Source organism: Hylobates moloch, unplaced genomic scaffold (genome assembly GCF_009828535.3).
Source record: "Hylobates moloch isolate HMO894 unplaced genomic scaffold, HMol_V3 SCAFFOLD_17, whole genome shotgun sequence".
Lineage (NCBI taxonomy): Eukaryota > Metazoa > Chordata > Mammalia > Primates > Hylobatidae > Hylobates > Hylobates moloch.
In genome coordinates this window covers 17,335,001-17,345,191 of record NW_026652292.1, presented here as the reverse complement: position 1 = coordinate 17,345,191, position 10,191 = coordinate 17,335,001, and the positions used below count along the sequence as shown (strand labels likewise).

Genomic DNA, 10,191 nt, shown 5'->3' with positions numbered 1-10,191 from the left:
CTTGACTTCCATTATCATAGTTCATGATAAGTAAAATGATTAGCAGCCTACCAATCTCATATGATGGTCATCATTGTAACAATTAGAACTGTACCAAGACTAGAAATGACTAAAGTAGTACTTATTTAAATTTAAATAAATGACTTCCAAGTAACCTGTGAAATGTTAGTATGAGACTAAATAAACCTAGGCAACATAGGGAGAACTTGTCTTTACAAAAATTAAAAATTAGCTGGGCATGGTGGTGCATGCCTGTAGTCCTAGCTAGTGGTGAGGCTGAGGTGATAAGATTGCTTGAATCCAGGAGTTTGAAGATGCAGTGAGCTATGACTGTACCACTATACTTCAGGCAGGGCAACAGAACAAGACTTCGTCTAAAAAAAAAAAAAGAAAAAAAGAATATATAAGCACACTAGCATGCTGATGCTTCTTTTTCTTGCATTAGAAGCACAGTAGTATTAGCTTATGAAGCTGGAGTAAGAGAAAGCCAAATCTTAAGGAAAAATTTAATTATCATCTCATATGTAATTAATGGTGATTGTCAGAGCAAAGAGGTAGGGAAGCAGTGGTGAGTATCTAGTGGTCACTCAGACCATGTGTATATATAAGTGGAAAAACTACATGGAAGGAAACAACTGTTTCCCATTCTCTTTCCTTTTCATATTTCACAAATTACTGGCCATGACCATTTCTTGAGACAGATTGTATTTAAAATTTTTCATTGCTTTTTGGAGTTAATTCATAGAAATCCACTTTCAATATGTATATATTGAACAAGTATGAACAAATACAAAACAAACACGTAATTTAAGAGTCTTAGAAATTTTGTGTCTAAAAAGTATGGCAGCCCCAAATCAGGCATTGATTCAACTACTAACCCAAGTAAAACTAGACAAAAATAAAAATAATAAAACCCCTCGTGAAGGCTACTATTAGCCACTGAAAACTGTACTATAAGACTACAAACTAATACATGTACAATACGTATTACTGATTTGTAAAGAATAGATAATAAAATAATAGTTAAATTTATAGTGTGCTTACTATTTGACAGAAATTAAGGGCTTCACACACATTAGCTTACTAATAAAAAAACAACTCTTTTATAACATATATAACATTAATTTATCTGAGATCACACAGCTAGGAAATACTTGATAAAGAAAAGTATAGGTATTCCTATATTAGAACCTAGTGGAATGATGTTTCAGTTACATAACTGAAAGACTTTACTGCTGAAGCTATTCTTTTTTCTCAAATTATTAGTGAAAAAAACCTACAGGAAGACTGCCACAATGCAAACAAAATAATAATGTACCTTTACGGATGTGGGAACCCACAAGTGTGTTGATATTTATGCGTTCTGAATACAATGGTAGAGTGCTTAGAATGATATAAATTTATCATAAAGAGGCTGTAAAGACCATATAGTTCTCAAATTCTTACACTGAGACCTGTGATTCTTTTCAAATTGTGTATGAAAATGTATGTTTGTGTTCTATTTTCCAGATAAGAATACAGACCTTTAATGAACTTTCAGTGCAATTAATAAGATAACATTATGAATTACTTATCTTAATATTCTTCTTTTACATATGAAAAAACTGAAGCAGAGATAATTTTTTGGAAGCAAGAGTAAGATCTTGTAATGAACAAATCAGAATTATTCATATTAATTTTAAGTACTCAACATATAAACGTTAAAAATGTATATATCTACTCATATACATTGTTAATAACATTTTCAGTGATTACATTTATTTCTGTCACCTTTTTCCCGAAAAGGCACCATAGCGAGTCCTGGATTCGTTAATAAATTTAATCTTGGTGTATTAGCCATGCTGCAAAATACCTCCAATGACAGAGACGTTACACTTGGGTGACTTGCTATGCATAAAGATCTAACTCATAAAGCTCTTGAATGGTGGGTATGAATTTTACCTTAGCTAATGTAGCCCAAATGGTTAATTAAAAACATCTTCTTGAGAAAAGGCCTCAAAATCATCCTCTAATGGAGAAAAAATCAACATCAGAAAATATATGGATTGTTTTTAAAAGGATATACATTTTTCCAACGGGTAGAAAGTAATCAGCTTTTTGGTCCTTCTAAAAATGTATATTTAGATGTCAAGTCAATTTAATATTCTGGAAAGACTTTGCTACTTAAAATACATACATTTAAGAAATACATATACTTATAATTTTATTTTCATCCATGGGTTTTTAGACTCACTGGGGTCTGATGTTAAAATTGTCTGGTCTTGAGTCACTGTCTATTTCTGTAATGTCATTGTAGCCTCCATGCCCAGGATTTTAGTGTTCACAGTAACACTGAACAAAGGTATAACTTCATTCTATTTTTCATGGAAATGAAATTGTCCAAAAAAGATTTGCAATACAGTTTTCATTGTGCATGCCCACTGAATTGTCAAAGATGTCTTAAGAATTGGCCATTTATTCAATATGTAGAAGAGCCTCTCGTTTTTGTGCCTCGAGGCTACCAGAATATATAGTTGTAAAAGGAAATTTTCTCAAATTAAAATGTGAGAACTTCTAATGCAGTGTGTCTTTAAAAGATAGATGTATTTTTGTCCCATTTGGAAGAAAGCAACTATTTTCCAAATATTATGTTTATAGTCCATTTCCATGTTGTAAAGCTCCCGAGTACTTCTGACAGAGGATCTCTTGCCATTTATGATATTGGAGCCTAATTCAAAACCTTTTTACCATGAAAAATAGCATACCATAAGGTAATAGAAAAAAATTCTTGAAGCTCGATGCATTTTTCCATTTTTAGTCCACTTTTCTAAAAGAAATACATTTTCTGTCCATTTATTTCTAAACATGTTACTCGCTTTTCATTCCTTTTTGCCTCTTTCTGAGCAATCTTCAAGGAACCCATGGAAGTACCTAATTGAGTAAGATATTATTCAAGAGTAAATTAAATAAATGCCTCCAGAAAGTCAAAGTAAACTAGAGAAAATTCAGAAATTCTTGAATATCAAGTGAACTGATTAATGCTTTGGTAATTCTTTGATTGATCTACTCACTAAAAAATATCATTAATGTGTACAATTTTCATGAGTAATTTTCCTTCCCTTTTTCTTTAAGTTTTCTATTTTTATGACTCTTGTACATATCCACATTTATTGGTTCATCATTCATTCATCTTGTACACATTCATTGGTTCTTTTTTAAATAACAGATTTATTGAGAGAAAATTCATACAAGTTATTTTTCTGTCTTACTACTTCCGAGAATCACATTTCTGAGAGTCTCATTTTTGTTGTGTCTAGGCCAATGTCTCTTCAACTTTATCCTCTTCAGTTAATTAAGCTTTTTAGATGTAGATGAAAGTTTTTTAATGAAATTGAAAAACTTTCAGCTATACTTTTTCAACTATTTTCCTGCCCTTTTTCTCTTTTCAGTGGATGTTAGTAAGCTTCACGGTGTCACACAACTCACTGAGAGTTTTCTTTTCATTTCATTCTTGCTTCTTTCTGTTTCTCCAACTGGATAATCTCAATTGATCTCTCTTCTTATTTGGGGATTCTTTCTGCTGTGTTTAAATCTTCTGTTAAGCCACTATAGTGAATTTTTCATGTCAGTTACTTCATCTTTAAACTTCAGAATTTAAACATTAGACTTTCCATTTAGTACTTTATACAAAATCGTTTCTCTCCCTTTATTTATATTCTTTATTGGTGAAACATAGTTCTTATTACTTCTTTTAATTTTTTAGATATAATTTCTTCTGGTTTTTAAACACATCTTTAATAGCTGTTTAGGTCTTTGTCTCGTAAGTCCAATGTCAGCACCTAATTAGGAGTAGTTCCTATTGACTGTTTTTCCTGTGTATGAGCCATACTTTCCGGATTCTTTGTGTATCCTACTGAATTGTCAAAACAAAGTGTTTTGTTGAAAACTAGACATTTTAAGTATTTGGTTGGTGCTAAAGTAATTGCAATTTTTGTCACTACTTCTGATGGCAGAAAACCACAATTACTTTTTCATCTACTAAATTAATATAATATGAAAACCTGCGGAAGGAACTCCTTCTCCCCACGGTTTGTCATTGCTGCTGTTTGTTGTTGTGGTCATGGTGGTGGTTTCTGATTATTTAATGACTTTTCTGGACTACTATAAAATCAGTACGTTTTGTTGTGTGCAGTCACTGAAGTCTTTGCTTAATTAGCTTGATATTAATTTAATGATTACACAGACAGTCCCTTAAATGCTTGAAACCAGCAGGTCAAATAGCAGTTAGTATTTGGTGAAGAATTCTCTGTGTGTGTCAGAGCATACTTTCACCATTTCAACAGGTGTTTTAAAACCTTTAGATAAAAAATTTATTGAGATAAAAAGGCTTAAATTCAGCCAGAGGTGAAAAGGCCTTCTTAGGTCATTCTTGGGGATTTTTCAGCTCTGTAGATGTGCATGACTTCTAGACTCTCAGAATATATTAGAGATTTTTGAAGCTCTCTCTTGTCCTCTCATTTCCCAGTTTTCCCTTTTACATTTTCAGATAAGTCCCTTATCAGCTTCATGTGGAAATGGCACCTTAGGAAGCTGCAGTGTTAAATAATTAAGCTATTTTTTCTTTCGTCTTTTTTTTTTTTTTTTTGACAAACACACCTTCTGGATAACACTGTCCACATAGATTGATTTCTGACTCAGGTGCAATAAAGAGAAACTCAAAGACTTTCAGTGAGCTTCCAGGTCAAATAATGACAATTCTGGGGCTGAGGTTTATGAGTGGTTGAAATTCTGTCCTTTTCAACAGCTGTTAAGCTACTGCTTTACAGCTATCAAATTTGTTACACTGTTTGTTGTAGTAGTTGTTGTTGTTTTTGTTTTTGTTTTTGTTTGAGACAGAGTCTCTCTCTGTCGCCCAGGCTGGGGTGCAGTGGCACGATCTCGGCTCACTGCAAGCTCTGCCTCTCGGGTTCACACCATCCTCCTGCCTCAGCCTCCTGGGTAGCTGGGACTACAGGTGCACACCGCCATGCCCGGCTAATTTTTTTGTTTTGTTTTGTTTTGTTTTTTGTTTTTCTAGTAGAGATGGGGTTTCACTGTGTTAGCCAGGATGGTCTTGATCTCCTGACCTTGTGATCCGCCTGCCACTTTTGGCCTCTCAAAGTGCTGGGATTACAGGCATGAGCCACCGCACCTGGCCTACACTGTTGTTTTTTAAGGCTATGCTTTGCTGGGAGAAAGGGAACTAAAAGTGCAAGTTAGAACACCATAGAGCTCACCATTGTTTCCAAGATTCAGACAGATTTTTTTTCCTTTGAATAAACACTCCTAAAATTCTTAAACTTAATTTTTGAGTTCTAAAAATTTGTTTACTATGGTTTTTGCCTTTCTTTCAAGTTTCGTGGAAGAGAATATTTTTGGAATTTCTTGCTCTGCAAGAATTTCCAGAGGACTTCCTCCCCATTGATTCTTCTTTCAATAAACATTTAGGGGTTGTAATGTATTTTTTCTATGTGAAAAAACTGTATTGTACTATACAGCTTTATTTTAGCCACTATGGTGATTAAAATTTACAAAGATTTGTATTTCTATAAAAAGTCATATTTTAGTTGCTTCTTCACCTCATACTTCTCACTAGTCCATTCTTGTTCTTTTCTTTTAATAAAACATAATCATAATTTTATTTAATCTAACAAACACTCGAAAGGAGAGTTTAGAACTGAGTGACCAAATGTATAAATGGTAGCATTAAAGTAATATATGTGTTGGAAATTTATAAATATTTTTTAGGGTTTTCATAAAGTTAAATAGGGCCTATCCCAAAGGATGTACTTTTGACAAAATGAGAAGAGAGAGAAAAATGGAAAATCAAGATTATAACTGACTGAGAAGTTAACAGAATAAACACAGATAAGAAAGCTTCTTTTTAAAAACAACAAAGAATTATTTAAAACTTCTGCTAATTAAAGGAAACCACAGAATAGTCTTCTTTCTTAATTTCTTAGAATAGGGCCACAATAAGACATAAAAGCCAATAAGGAAAATATTTCACAATTCTTCAGTTTGAATGTTATTTGCATAAATTTGCATTTTCCAAAGCGCTTGTCTTCATTAAAAATGCACGAATGTGAATGCATAACTAATCTTAGCTAACTGCTTTAACTTCACCTGTGAAATATACGACTGTGTAAATAATGCTAGAACATACCAAATGAATGGACTTCTAAAAAAATATCACTTTCATGTCTCATTGTTGCATTTCAGATTTAAAGGCTTATGTGAACTCTTAGAATATATGAACTCTTATATAGCTATAGATAGAGAAGCAATGTGTAAACTACTAGAATATACAAACTGTGCCTGATGCACAGTCATTTTTCAATTCTGTTTTAAAAATTAGTTAAATTTTTGTGAGAGGCCTTCTTTGTCATTGCTTCACCTGCAATAGGTATTTCTCATGTTTACTCAGCAAAGACATAGAAGAACAATCTTAATTGAGACCTATTTTACAATAACAAAGTATAGTCCCATAATCACTTTATTAGTATCTGTTTATTTTATTTTGCATAAATTTAGAAAACATCTTAGAGTGTGAAATATACTTAATACATATTATTTAATTTTTCAAAGATTGTAATATTTTGTGTAAAAGAAATAGATGTTTTTAATAGCTCAGCCTCTTATAACCATGAGTCTGACAAAAGCCTGAATATTTGGCCTATACCTAATGACAATTATTTGTCCTGATGATTTGGGTGCATCCTAGTTATGGGTAGGAATTCTTCAGCATCACTCAATCTTTTCTTGTGATCCCGTTTAGCACTAAAAGGCACGATGTCCTCAAAGACACTGAATAAATGGCCAATTGCTAGCAATGATACATGTAGACCTTACTGTATTTTTTTATGTATTTTACTTGTATTTTTAACGAGACTTCTTTCACATCAACTTTAAATTACAGAAAACTTGTGTTCTAGTTCACACTACTACTTTGTGACTGCAGCATCTTGATAAAGTCACATAAATTTTGGAAGATTATTTTACTTTTAAAAATTATGTTTATTTAAACTACATTTGGTAGATCTCATGTGAAGAAGTTTGCTTAGAAAATAGGACGTGGTAATTTTGTTAACTGTAAAGTGCCATTGTTATTTTTTAATAATAAATATATATTATATACAAATAGAAATATGAAAACAATTTTAAAAATTATTTTATTCTTTTGAGAGGGTATTACTCTTTTCAGTCACATGTGATCTTTAGGAACATGTTTTACAGAGTAACATCAAGATTGTCAAAGATATGTCTGCTGAGGGGTCAGTTAGCATGCCAGCCTTTTTTTTTTTTTTTTTTTTTTTTTTGAGACGGAGTCTCGTCTGTCGCCCAGGCTGGACTGCAGTGGCGCAATCTCGGCTCACTGCAAGCTCTGCCTCCCGGGTTCATGCCATTCTCCTGCCTCAGCCTCCCAAGTAGCTGGGACTACAGGCGCCCGCCACCACGCCCGGCTAATTTTTTGTATTTTTAGTAGAGACGGGATTTCACCGTGGTCTTGATCTCCTGACCTTGTGATCCACCCGCCTCGGCCTCCCAAAGTGCTGGGATTACAAGCGTGAGCCACCACGCCCGGCCACCAGCCTTTTTATACTCAAATGTGGAATCATCCTATCACTTGAAGCAGTCTGTGCTTTCTGTGTCCATAAGAATAAACTGAAACACCTCTTTAGTTAGGTAAAGATAACGTCACACAAACAAACAAATAACGTCAAATAAAAAACAAGCAGAATCTTTAGTGTTTAGTGGCTTATTGATAATGGCTCTTTCAAAGACATAGGCAATACAGATCTTACGGTTTGGGATATAGGTTATCAAAATGCAGATGGATCTCAGAAATCTGACGCTTTTGGAAATTAAAGACTTGTTAAAGAGAATTGTGTCACCTAAATCAAGGCAAATTGATATGGGAAGGGGTTGAATTTGATGATCTATGTCTAACAAAAGGCCAGGGCATTTCGAAGGGAGGGCATGTTCAGCACAGCATGATATTAGGCAAAAGTGAACTTGTCATTTTGAAACCTAGGAACCAAGCATGAATGAGACACCACACTAATAGTTGGCTCAGATTTCACATCTCCCCTTATTTGGAATAGCATCAAGTATAATTCAGATTTGATTTTAATACTCCTCTTCATTTATTTATTTAGTTTTCCTTATGTATGTATTTCTTTATGGTTTTGGTTTTTTGTTTGTTTTGTTTTGAGAAGGAGTCTCACTCTGTTGCCCAGGCTGGAGTGCAGTGGCACGGTCTCAGCTCACTGCAACCTCTGCTTCCCGAGTTCAAGCAATTCTCCAGCCTCAGCCTCCCGAATAGCTGGGACTACAGGTGCACTACCACCTCCAGCTAATTTTTGTATTTTCAGTAGATACCAGGTTTCATCATGTTGGCCAGGCTGGTCTCAAACTCTTGACCTTACGTGATCCACCTGCCTCGGCCTCCCAAAGTGCTGGGATTACAGGCATGAGCCACCATGCCAAGCCTCCTCTGCATTTAGAAACAATCCATTCTACAGGACTGAGAAATTTTGTCTTTTGGTTATAGAACAACTAAGGGCTCAAGTGATGAAAAAGTAAATAATAAAATACCATATGAGTTTAAATCCTCAAACAGAATGAGTTTATTCCAAGTTTACATGTTATGCAATTAAATAAACCATGTCAGTATGACTTTCCTAACCTCAGAATATATAATATATAAAGCAGTTTCCATGTGGACCAGTATCAATCCCAGGAGAGGACTCGAAACTTCTTCCTAATACTGTGCACGTATATCAATTCACCTGCATAAGTCCAGTGACAGAGAACACCCACACAGTAAGTTATTACTTACAGATAGGCAGCAATGGATAACAGAAGTCTAGGATTCACAGTGAGCCAGTCCAGCAGGGCTCAGGAAAGTTGCCTAGGACAGTGGAGTCTAATCTGCACACACCCCAGGTCACACAGCAACTGAAGAGACTCTGAAAGTATGTTCTGCTCTGTGTTTTATTTCCAGGGGTGACTTGACACTCTGGGCTAAAGCATTGCAAGTTCTGCTGTTCTAGGAGAGATGGAAACAGAGCAGCCTGGGCTGTTCCAGCCAGTTTCTCTTTATCTCAGAGTATTCCATTCCCAGCATATTCTACAATTGTTCTTGAGAATTACAAGCAGGAAAGAGAAGAAGAGTTTGGGTCATCTGGGAACTTCTCCTGCATGACACCATGGAACTTACTTTCACAACACTTTTATAAGAAGGCAAGACACAAAAGCCCTTCAGGCAATAACTTGGAATTTGTGAAGTGTCAACATTGCTCTTGGTTTTCACTTCCCTCGTCTTTCCTCATTATTAGAATTCATCAACAAAATAAAAGTTAAGCTTGTTATTCTCTTGTAAGGAAGATGTAAGTATCCCTGGATTTTAGATATATCTTTTCATTTCTCTCTTCTATTTTCATATGTTAGCACTGCAAATAACAATGTCAAAGATAACAAGTATTTCTAAAGAATGTTACCTAAAAAAACACAAATGGTTCTGGAACAAGTCCAAATTTCTGTTAGAAAGAAAAGTAAATGTCTGTTTTCTTCCTGTAACTTTTATTTAAAAAAAAAAAAGTGTGCCTAGTCTGTAGAAAAGGTCCCTAGTCAGTAGTTAAATGAATAATGAACAATTAAACAAATGAGTAAATGAATGAATGCATAAAATATTTTTAATGTCATATAATTCTCTTACTCAAACTTAATCAGAGTGAGTTTGAATAATAAACTTCTACTCCTCACTTCCACCATATCCATTAAACAAGTATATTGCAATACTGATATGGCATTTTTACATTTAATTTGATGTTCTCAAGAGATTAATGCTTTGATTCCTGAATATATTTATATTTTGAATCACTTCTAAATGTCTTGAGGAGGTTTGCTGCAATGATGAAAAAGTAAGTATAGTGCGAATATCCAAGAAAAACAAAGAATAGAGCTGAAACAAGCTATGTGTCTGTAGTGCTCATTTTTAGCACCATTCTGAAGGTAGGTTCCTCTCATTAAATATTTTATTGTTAACTTGCTTTCTGTCTTTATGTGTATGATGCCACAATAAAAACAGGAGATACCTCTCTCAAAGATAAGCAACTTTATATATTATGCATAGTAAGGAGGAGAAACAGATAAATAAGAAAAAATATC

The 10,191-nt window shown here is 34.1% G+C and overlaps 1 long non-coding RNA gene across 1 annotated transcript in view; it reads right to left on the bottom strand.

The window, feature by feature from the left end:
• Nucleotides 1–274: 274 nt before the first annotated feature.
• LOC131381736 (uncharacterized) overlaps nucleotides 275–10,191 on the bottom strand; it is a 155,896-nt gene continuing 145,979 nt past the window's right edge. Inside the window, exon 3 of the long non-coding RNA XR_009210636.1 lies at nucleotides 275–374. This is a non-coding gene — a long non-coding RNA (uncharacterized LOC131381736). The remainder of the gene's footprint in view (nucleotides 375–10,191) is intronic.